Source organism: Moschus berezovskii, chromosome 2 (genome assembly GCF_049115385.1).
Source record: "Moschus berezovskii isolate FMDL1 chromosome 2, NW_MosBer_1.0, whole genome shotgun sequence".
NCBI classification, from domain to species: Eukaryota; Metazoa; Chordata; class Mammalia; order Artiodactyla; family Moschidae; genus Moschus; species Moschus berezovskii.
The window spans coordinates 35,538,448-35,550,550 of NC_142461.1; the positions used below are offsets into that span (position 1 = coordinate 35,538,448).

At 44.1% G+C, this 12,103-nt stretch overlaps 1 pseudogene; it reads right to left on the reverse strand.

The window, feature by feature from the left end:
* Positions 1–2,819: 2,819 nt before the first annotated feature.
* On the reverse strand, positions 2,820–6,741 carry LOC129538562 (PC-esterase domain-containing protein 1B-like; annotated as a pseudogene).
* Positions 6,742–12,103: the final 5,362 nt, after the last annotated feature.

Sequence of the window (12,103 nt, forward strand, 5' to 3'; positions counted from 1 at the left end):
CAACCCACTCCAGTGTTCTTGCCTGGAGAATCCCAACGACGGGGGAGCCTGGTAGGAGGTCGTCTATGGGGTCACACAGAGTCGGACATGACTGAAGTGACTTAGCAGCAGCAGCAGCAGAAGATAACACAAGAGCAAATCTAGATGACTTTGAGTTTGCTGATAGTGTCCCAGATATAACACAAAAGGCACAATCCATGAAGTAAACACAAAAGGTGCAATCCATGAAGCTGGACTTCTGAAAAATTAAAACTTCTCTGCAACTGACACCATCAAGAGAACAAGAAAATAAGCCATTTCTAAAAGGCATATGGTTAAATGCTATTACCCAAAATATAAAGAGAAATTTTAAGACTTAAGAAAGGCACGACTGATTAAAAATGGGCACTTCATCAGAGAATATATACCAATGGCAAAAAAGCATAGATATGTCCTTAGGGAATTGCAGATTGAAACAAGACACCTTGTGCCTATTAGAAAGGTGAAAGTCCAAAACACTGACACCACCGAATGTTGGCAAGAATGTAGAACACTTACTAGTTGCTGATGGGATGCAAAATGGTAGGGTCACTTTGGAAGTTAGTCTGGCATTTTCTTACAAAAGTAAACACACTCTTAGATATGATCTAGCAATTGCATTCTTTAATATTTACTCAAAGGAGTTGAAAACTTATATCCACACAAAAATCTGCATGTGAATGTTTAAAGCTTTATTCATAGCTTCCAAAACTTGGCCACAACTAAGATGTCCTTCAGCAGGTAAATGGATAAACAATGGTACATTCAGACACCAGAATGCTATTCAGCACTAAAAGCAACTGAGCTATCAGGCCATGAAAAGATATGGAAGAACCTCACAGGTAAATTACTGCATAAAAGAAGCCAATCTGAAAAGGCTACGTACTGTACGAGTCCAACCATACAACATTCTAGGAAACACAAAACTACAGAGACAGTTATGGATGGGTGGTTGCCAGGAGTTGAGTGGAGGAGGAATGAAGAGGAGCAGACAGGAATTTTAGGGAAATAAAACTATTCTGAAGGATACTGTAGTGGTGGGTTTATGTCAGTATGTATGCATGCATGCTAAGTCACTTCAGTCATGTCCAACTCTGTGCGACCCTATGGACAGCAGCCCACCAGGCTCCTCTGTCCACGGGATTCTCTAGGCAAGAATACCGGAGTGGGTTGCCATTTCCTTCTCCAACTTATGTCAGTATACATCTGTCAAAAACCATAGAATGTACAACACCAACAGTAAACCCTAATATGAAAAATGAGCTTTGCATGAAAAGGCGCATCAATGTAGTTTCACTGAAAGTAACACATGTACAATTTTGGTATGAGATATTGACAGTGAGGGAGGCTATGTATAGGAAATAATGAGAATTCTCCACTTTCCTCTCAATTTTGCTATGAATCTAAAATTTCTCTAAAAAATAAAGTCTATTTTTAAAAATGTGCTAGGCATTTGATGAGATTGAGTAGAAAATATGTCTCTAACAGACAAAATGTCTTGTATCAGTGAATGGAATACTTCTTTATGGATAAATATTATGTTGAAGCACAGCACAATTTAATTAAGGAATCTGGAAGACAATTTGTGGTGAAAGCTTTGGGGAGTAAGTTTTATAAATGTATGTAGAAACTAGTGGTGATGGTGGTTTAGTCGCCAAATTGTGCCCGACTCTTGCAACCCCATGGACTGTAGCCTGCCAGGCTCCTCTGTCCATGGGATTCTCCAGGCAAATTACTGGAGTGGATTGTCATTTCCTTCTCCAGGGGATCTTCCCAACCCAGGGATCAAACCTGGGCCTCCTGCATTGCAGGCAGACTCTTTACCAACTGAGCTGCAAGGGAAGCATCGGTCATACTGAAGTCAATAGAAACATTTTTGGTAAGTTTAAGGATCAATTTTTTCCCTTTTTGCTCTTCAGGAAGAATGTTTAGGGAGAGTACTGTTGCAAGACTTATATTTAGGCAAGGCTTAACCGTGCGTGCAGCCATGAAATTAAAAGACGCTTACTCCTTGGAAGGAAATTTATGACCAACCTAGATAGTATATTAAAAAGCAGAGACATTACGTTGCCAACAAAGGTCCATCTAGTCAAGGCTATGGTTTTTCCAGTGGTCATGTGTGGATGTGAGAGTTGGACTGTGAAGAAAGCTGATCGCCGAAGAATTGATGCCTTTGAACTGTGGTGCTGGAGAAGACTCTTGAGAGTCCCTTGGACTGCAAGGAGATCCAACCAGTCCATTCTAAAGGAGATCAGTCCTGAGTGTTCATTGGAAGGACTGATGCTGAAGCTGAAACTCCAATACTTTGGCCACCTCATGCGAAGAGTTGACTCACTGGAAAAGACTCTGATGCTGGGAAGGATTGGGGGCGGGAGGAGACGGGGACAACAGAGAATGAGATGACTGGATGGCATCACCGACACGATGGACATGAGTTTGAGTGAACTCCGGGAGTTGGTGATGGACAGGGAGGCCTGGTGTGCTGTGATTCATGGGGTCGCAAAGAGTCAGTCATGACTGAGCAACTGAAATGAACTGAACTGAACCTTGTGTGTACTTTTTCATTTAGATTTACTTCTGTAAGAATGTTAAAAGAATGGTGTGATGTTCTTGCCCCTCACCAAGAAGTGGGATGGAGTTCTGCCAAGGAAGAATGTGTGAGGCAGCTTGGCAGTGAAAGAAATAGGTTGAAGAAGTCCTTACCATGGTGGGGTTACCGAAGGCCAGGCCTGAACGAGACAAGTCGGGCAGTCTGTCCAGCCTGTTGACCACGTTGGAAAAGAGCCCAGGTGCAGTTCTGGCTACTGGGGCCTTGCCTCTGTATGTTCTTGAGTACACCTGTTGTTGCGCCTTCACTGGCATCTGCATGGCCCGCTGAGGCACCGGGGAGGATAGGCAGGTGACCTTCTGTCCTAGGCTGGGTAGAAGTTCTGCTAATGGGACCTAGACATGTCTCCAGGCTAATCATCCAATCTGCTTCCCAAGTGTATGTGATTGTGCGTGCTGAAGAATCACCAGAGAATTGTCCACACCGTGAAGATGGGTAGGAGTGCACATAAGTGGGTAGAAGGGCACATAAACGGGTAGGAGGGCAATAGGGCTGGAATGGAGGGCATGTTTGGGGAAAGGGTGTCCCTGCAGGGCATAGGAGCAGCAGACATGGATGGGAACCAGAACGGGGACTGTTCGCCAGCAGCACGTCCACAGTCTCGGGGCTGCCTTTGCCCACAGGGCCCGGAATTCCCCAGGTGGGGCCATCCCTGATCCACCTGCCCAGGTGGCAGCAGCGGGCAGGTCCATGGCCCAGGTGTCAGCCAGGTGCGCCAGCAGCAGGGGGAACAGGTGGCAGTGGGTGTGCTCCTCCCAGTCGGTGCTGCCCCGCGTGTCGGAAGTGGACATGGAGGTCCAGCATGTCTCAGCCGTGCCCGCTGGCCTTCACAGCGCTGCAGAAGTGGGCCTCCAGCACATCGGCCCACAGGCACGTGCCTCAGGTTGATCCTCAGGAGGAAGGAAGCCCCCGGAGACCACCTCGGCTCCTGGCATGCCCATGTTCCACACCAGGTGGCAGTCCTTGGGCAGCACCCGGCCCAGGCGCCCGACCTGGCTCTGCAGGTCTTCCTGGTAGCTCCTCAGGAAGTCCTGGCCATCCCCTGAGAGGTCCCAGAGGCAGGAGTTGAGGAGCAGCGCATCCAGGGCCTGCTTGGCCCGCCACAGATGCTCCAGGACGTCCTCCACGAACCGGGAGTGGGCGCGTGTGAGGAAGTAGAACAGCACCTAGTGGAACCAGCGCGTCTTGCGGTAGCGGGTGCAGTGGTGCAGGCCCTCCAGCCGGCAACCCTCCAGCCAGTGCCTGGTGCTCGAAGCTCAGCTCGCCCTTGGCCTTCAGCTGGCTGGAAGATGGCAGGCAGTCCTTCTGCAGTGGGAGCACCAGGTCCTTGTACACGACCCTCTGCATGGAGTCCCCCACGATCACCACGAACTTATACAGCAGCTGCGGGACTTTGCAAGCCCGCAGGTGGGCCACGAGGCCAGAGGGTGTGCGAGAGGCTGAGCTTCTGCCTTTGCTCCCGGAGGTGGGAGGAGAGCTCAGGGAAAGTGTGGATGCGCCCGGAGAGGGCGGTGCGCCTTCCTATCCGCGCGGGGGTTCCAGCAGCGAGGAGAAAGCAGGCCTCCCTCCTGGCTTGGCTCCCTGGAGTCTGCCTTGGCCAAAGCTAGTTTTGACCCGGGGACGTGACCTCTGACCCCTGAAAGCTCCAGGGTGGGGCCTAGGCTCCACCTGGTGGAAGGGAGGTGCAGAACCCCCGCGGGTGTGAGTTCTGCTCCATTACAAGGAACGTTCTTTTTATTTTTTAATGAATTTTGATTGGGGTGTAGTTGCTTTAGAATGTTGTGTTAGTTTCTGCTGTACAGCAGAGTGAATCAGCTATACAGATAAGTATATTCCCTTTGTTTTTTATTTCCTTCCTATTTAGGTCCCATTTCCTTCCCACAGAACACTGAGTAGAGTTCCCTGGGCTATACAGTAGGTTCTCATTAGTTATCTGTTTATACATGTTGTGCTGTGCTCTGTCCATGGGGATTCTCCAGACAAGATTAATGGAGTGAGTTGCCGTGCCCTCCTCCAGGGGATCTTCCCAGCCCGAGGATTGAACCCAGGCCTCCCACATTGCAGGCAGATTCTTTACCATCCGAGCCACCAGGAAAGCCCACACAGTTTTACACATATTAGTGCATATATGTCAATCCCAATTTCCCAATTCTTCCCACCCTCTATCCCGCCTTGGTATCCGTGTGTTTGTTCTCTATGTCTGTGTCTCCTTTTCTGCATTGCAAATAAGTTCATCTGTATAATTTTTCTAGATTCCACATATAAGTGATATTATATGATATTTGTTTTTCTCTTTAAGACTTAGTTCACTCTGTATGATAGTGTCTACATCCATCCATGTCTCTGCAAATGGCAGTTTCTTCCTTTTTATAGCTGAGTAATAGTCTATTGTATATATGTACCATGACCACAGCCATGAAGTTAAAAGATGCTTGCTCCTTGGAAGGAAAGTTATGACCAACCTAGACAGCATATTAAAAAGCAGAGACATTACTTTGCCAACAAAGGTCCATCTAGTCAAAGCTATGGTTTTTCCAGTGGTCATGTATGGATGTGAGAGTTGGATTGTGAAGAAAGCTGAGCACTGAAGAATTGATGCCTTTGAACTGTGGTGTTGGAGAAGACTCTCGAGAGTCCCTTGGACTGCAAGGAGGTCCAACCAGTCCATCCTAAAGGAGATCAGTCCTGGGTGTTCATTGGAGGGACTGATGTTGAAGCTGAAACTCCAATAATTTGGCCACCTGATGCGAAGAGAGCTGACTCTTTTGAAAAGACCTTGATGCTGGGAAAGATTGAAGGCCGGAAGAGAAGGGGATGACAGAGGATGAGATTGTTGGATGGCATCACCAATTCAGTGGACATTAGTTTGAGTAAGTTCCGGGAATTGGTGATGGACAGGGAGGCCTGGTGTGCTGTGGTTCATGGGGTCACAGAGAGTTGGACATGACTGAGTGATTGAACTGACTGACTGACCACATCCTCTTTATCCATTCCTCTGTTGATGAGCATTCGGATTGCTTCCATGTCCTGACTATTATAAACAGTGCTGCAGTGAACACTGGGCGTGCATATATCTCTTTGAATTATGATTTTCTTAGTCTATATGCCCAGTAGTCGGATTGCTGGGTCATATGGTAGCTCCATTTTTTAAGGAAACGCCATACTGTCTCCATAGTGGCTGTATCAATTTACATTCCTGCCAACAGTGTAAGAGAGTTCTCTTTTCTCCACCCCCTCTCCAGCATTTATTGTTTTTAGATTTTTTTTTTTAATGATGGCTATTCTGACTGTTGGCGATACCATTTTGTAGCATTGGTTTGCATTCTCTAACAATTGCTCATGTTGAGCATCTTTTCATGTGTTTTTTGGTCATCTGTATGCTTTCTTTGCAGACATATGTGTTTAAGTCTTCCACCCATTTTTGATCGGATTGTTTGTTTTTTTGATATTGAGCTGCATGAGCTATTAGTATACTTTGGAGATTAACCCTTGTCAGTTGCTTCATTTGCAGACATTTCTCCCATTCTGAGAGTTGTCTTTTTGTCTTGTCTGTGGTTTCCTTTGGGCTTCCCTGGTGGCTCAGACCGTAAAGAATCCACCTGCAATGTGGGAGACCTGGGTTGATCCCTGGGTTGGGGAGATCCCCTGGAAAAGGGAAAGGCTACCCACTCCAGTATTCTTGCCTAAAGAATCCCCATGGACAGAGGAGCCTGGCAGGCTACAGTCCATGGGTCACAAAGAGCAGCACACAACTGAGTGACTAAGCACAGCACATGGTTTCCTTTGCTGTGCAAAAGCTTTTAAGTTTAATTAGGTCATGTTTATTTTTAAGCATTCTTTTTCAATGGATCTGTGTTTGCTTTCTAATATCTCGGTCTTGGATTGCTATTATTCTGCACTTTTTGTCACATCTAATCCACTGTTCATTCTCTGTTTCACCAGTATCTCAACCATGGGGCCTATGGTCACACCTTGGATGCCTCTCTTTGCTGCTGGCTCTCGTTTTCTGTATGCCTTCCAGAGAATTTCTTTATTGCTGGCTTGGTCCTCTTTTTGTCCTGCCACTTCCTATACTGGAGGCATTTGGGGAATGTCTCTGCTGGGGAAGAGAACATGTCCAGCCAGGGTTGCTAAGCAATGATTGGAAGAATAGTGGGAGAGTTCAACTCTAGTTTGTTTTTTTTTTAATTAAATCACTTATTGTCATTTCATCATATATTCTCATGCACTTATAAGAAATAATGCAGAGATTTTGATATACCCTTTACTCACTTCCCTTTATGGATAACTCCTCCCGTGCCATTCCCTAAATGCCTAATAGTTGCTAAACTGTCCCGAATTTTCAAGCGTGTGTGTGTGTGTGTGTGTGTGTGTGTGCACACTCAGTCATGTCTGACTCTATGCAAGCCTATGGAATGTAACCCATGAAATTCTCATGGCAAGAATACTGGAGTGAGTTGCCATTTCCTCCTCTAGGAGATCTTCCTGACCCAGGGATCAAACCCAGGTCTCCTGCATCTCTTGCATTGGCAGGCAGATTCTTTACCACTGTGCCACCTAGGAGTCCTCCCATTTCAGAAAATCTGAATAAATTGATTGTACAGAATATAATTGTAAGGAATTGACTTTTTCCCTCTACATCATTCTCTGGTGTTCATACAGTGTGTCCAATTTATAAACCCTATAATGTTTTCATTAGAGTATTAGTTTTCCAGTGCTACAAATGTATCAATATTCTGTTCCTTTTTTATTTGCTGAGTACTATTCTATGGTATGGATGTACTACAGTCACAATCACTTCAACTATTCACCTGAAAGGATGTTAGATTACTTTCAGTTTTTGGTTATTATAAATCATGTTGCTATGAACAGTACTATAAAGGTTTTTGTAAGAACTTAGATTTTCAGTCTCTGGAATAAGCCCTGAATTGCGATTGCTGGATTGTGTGATGGTTGCAAAATTAGTGTTTTAAGAAATGCTCAGGCTGTTTTCCAGAGTGACTGTATCATTTTATAGTCCCAGGAGCAATGTATGAGTGGCCAGTTTTCTTCTTTAGGATGTGGATATGAATATCCTGGGTACAACCTTTCTGGTTGTAAGATCCCTGGTCTCTTTTGTGCTTGGATATGGATATAAGCATTAAGCTGTATAATGCACATCTCCTTCATCTTTAAGTGTGGATGTGAACTTCTAGCCAGTGTAACCTCTACTTCCTTGAGCAGGGATGTGAGCTTCCGCCTGAATACATCCTCTCCCTCTCTATTTTTGGTCAGGATGCAAGCTTCCAAGATCTATTTTTGACCTCCTTTTTTTTTTTGTTTAAAAAAAAAAAACAGGTTAAGAAACAATCCCCTCTTAAAATCCTTAATGTGAAATAGTTTATTTTGGAGCTTCTGTGCTTCTTATTGGGCTTCCCATGTGGCACCAGTGGTAAAGAACCCACCTGCCAAGGCAGGTAGATGTGAGAGACCCAGGTTCCATCCCCAGATTGGGAAGATCCCCTGGAGGAGCGCATGGCAACCCACTCCAGTATTCTTGCCTGGAGAATCCCATGGACAGAGGAGTCTGGGAGGCTACAGTCCATGGGGTCACAAAGAGTCAGACATGACTGGTAAGTTAGTACATACCCATGCTTTTTATTATATATATATATATATATATATGTATCAGTTCAGTTCAGTTCAGTCGCTCAGTCGTGTCCGACTCTCCGCGACCCCATGAATCACAGCACGCCAGGCCTCCCTGTCCATCACCAACTCCCGGAGTTCACTCAAACTCATGTCCACAGAGTCAGTGATACCATCTAGCCATCTCATTCTCAGTCGTCCCCTTCTCCTCCCGCCCCCAAACTTTCCCACCATCAGAGTCTTTTCCAGTGAGTCAACTCGTCGCATGAGGTGGCCAAAGTATTGCAGCTTCAGCTTTAGCATCAGTCCCTCCAATGAACATCCAGGATTGATCTCCTTTAGAATGGACTGGTTGGATCTCCTTGCAGTATAAGGGACTCTCAAGAGTCTTCTCCAACACCACAGTTCAAAAGCATCTATTCTTCGGTGATCAGCCTTCTTCACTGTCCAACATAAGCTTCTTATTTCACATATATATTATATATATATGCTTATTATATATGGACTTCCCTGGTGGCTCAGATGGTAAAACGTCTTCCTACAATGCCAGAGACCTAGCTTCGAACCCTGGGTCAGGAAGATCTCCTGGAGAAGGAAATGGCAACCCACTCCAGTATTCTTGCCTGGAAAATCCCATGGACAGAAGAGCCTGCTGGGCTACAGTCCATGGGGTCGCAAAGAGTCGGACATGACTGAGCCACTTCACTATTCACTATACATGTATATATATATACATATACATATACATATATATATATATCGGAGAAGGCAATGGCAACCCACTCCAGTGTTCTTGCCTGGAGAATCCCAGGGACGGGGGAGCCTGGTGGGCTTCCGTCTATGGGGTCACACAGAGTCGGACACGACTGAAGTGACTTAGCAGCAGCAGCAGCAGCAGCATATATATATATATGCTTTCTTATCTTCCCTGATAGCTCAATTGGTAAAGGATCTGCCTGCAATGCAGGAGACCCCAGTTCAATTCCTGGGTTGGGAAGATCCGCTGGAGAAGGGATAGGCTACACACTTCAGTATTCTTGGACTTCCCTTGTGACTCAGCTGGTAAAGAATCCACCTGCAATATGGGAGACCTGGGTTTGATCTCTGGGTTGGAAAGATCCCCTGGAGAAGGGAAAGGCTACCCACTCCAGTATTCTGGCCTGGAGAATTTCATGGACTGTATAGTTCATGGGGTCTCTAAGACCCTCATGTAGTTCATGGGGTCTCCGTAATATACATTATAATATACACTATAATATACATTTTTGTTAGTGGTGTCTTCAAAGTCTTTTATCTTCACTACAAACAAAATCATGGTTTATGTTGGTTTATCAATTTACTTTGGACCCCTAAAATCAACAGTTTTTTTCTCACTGACAAGCAAATAGAAATTATTCATAGTGCATATAAGAATCACCTAAAATTTTGTTATTTTATTAAGACAAAGCAGTTATTTGTATATTGCATTTTGAGATAATTAAATAGTAGAACTAAAGTCAATTTAGAAAAACTTACATAATCACCTTCTGTTAATGTTGCTGTTACATCATGAACATGCTACCCTTTCTTTGGGAGAGATATCCCCATTTTCAGCATGAAATAGAGAAAAAAACTTTTAAACCAAGTTTTGGTGGTATCTTAAAAAGACCCATACATTACATCTTAAAAACACAGATGGATGGCTAAAGAAGTGTTCCGTTTATTATAATGACACTGTGGTTTTATAGCCCAAATGCTAATTGCTGTTGTCATTGTTGTTCAGTTGTTAAGTTGTGTCAGACTCTTTGAGACTCCTGGACTGCAGCATGTCAGGCTCCCTGTCTTCACTGTTCCCCTCAGTTTGCTCAAACTCATGTCTGTTTAATCAGTGATGCTATTCAACCATGTCATCCTCTGCCTCCCTCTTCTCCTCCAGCCTTCAATGTTTCCCAGCATCAGAGTCTTTTCCAATGAGTCGTCTCTTCGCATCAGGTAGCCAAAGTATTGGAGTTTCAGCTTCAACATCTGTCCTTCCAATGAATATTCAGTGTTGATTTACTTTAGGATTGACTGGTTTGATCTCATCGCAGCCCAAGGGATTCTCAAGAGTCTTCTCCAGTATAGGACATTAAAATTTTCATAAAATTATAAGAAAGAGATCAGCTTTGTTTTTTCTTTTTTCCTTAAGGAGCTGTTTATTTGGAAATATAAACAGCTTTTCTGTTTTCAGAGAACAAGTGAAATAAATACTGTCATTTAGCCAGTTAAGTTTTTAAGAAGAGTTTTCATCACTTGTTCATTCACATTGATTTTTTTTAAAATCAGTTAATTGACAGACTTGGAGTCCCTTTTGTATTGTATGAAAACAGCCTTGAGAGACACTGCTTTGTGTTGTATTCCCTCCTATAAGTATAGAAAATTTTCAACTTAGGACCAGTGAGTGTTAAAGCAGAAAAAGATGTGAACATTTACTGTCTTTAACTTATTTTCCAACATGACCATTTTTTCCAACTGTTATTTTTCCAGTGCCTAAAACTCCTTGTTATTGTTTAGTCACTAAGTCACGTCTAACTCTTTTAGGACCCCATAGACTTGCCTGCCAGGCTTCTCTGTTCCTGGGATTTCCTAGGCAAGAATCCTGAAGTGGGTTGCCATTTCTTTCTCCAGGGTATCTTCCCAATGCAGGGTCACAACCAGGGTCTCCTGCATTGTAAGCAGGATCTTTACCTACTGAGCCATCAGAGAAGCCCACATTATGTTAACAGAAAATTGTTATGATGTTTTTAACTCTGTGAAACTGCAAATACCTCCCTGTCCTTCAGCTATATGAATACACTAGTTTAAAAAGAAAGAAAGAAAAAGAAAAAAGTTAAAGTTCATAGGCTATTTTGTATCTATGTGTCTAATTTGTGTCTATAATTCAATTGTTTTGTCTTCCTCTTAGCCATCACTTCATGGGAAATAGATGGGGAAACAGTGGAAACAGTGTCAGACTTCATTTTTTTGGGCTCCAAAATCACTGCAGATGCTGATTGCAGCCAGGAAATTAAAAGACGCTTACTCCTTGGAAGGAAAGTTATGACCAACCTAGATAGCATGTTAAAAAGCAGAGACATTACTTTGCCAACCAAGGTCCGCCTAGTCAAGGCTATGGTTTTTCCCGTGGTCATGTATGGATGTGAGAGTTGGACTGTGAAGAAAGCTGATCGCCGAAGAATTGATGCTTTTAAACTGTGGTGTTGGAGAAGACTCTTGAGAGTCCCTTGGACTGCAAGGAGATCCAACCAGTCCATTCTAAAGGAGATCAGTCCTGGGTTTTCATTGGAAGGACTGATACTAAAGCTGAAACTCCAATACTTTGGCCACCTCATGGGAAGAGTTGATTCACTGGAAAAGACCCTGATGCTGGGAGGGATTGCGGGCAGGAGAAGAAGGGGACGACAGAGAATGAGATGGCTGGATGGCATCACCGACTCGATGGACATGAGTTTGAGTGAACTCCAGGAGTTGGTGATGGACAGGGAAGCCTGGTGTGCTGTGATTCATGGGGTCGCAAAGAGTTGGACACGACTGAGCAACTGAATTGAACTGAACTAGCTTTAAAGCTTAGGAAATAACAGTGCTTTGTTTTCTTACTTTCCTTTGTTTAATGTTAGATTTGATTAGATGTTGGCATCAAAATATCATGGAACAAAAATTTCCAGTTAAATATCAATAATTTCCATTTATTCTCTAAATAAAAGGAATGGCATAGATGAAGGGGAGATAAACCTTTCTTGAGATGGGGAAGAGGCACCGCTAAGTAAGTGTTTGTGCCCTATCCTCTAAGAAATAACAATCTGATATTAGAAAGACAGGCTTGGGCCCACA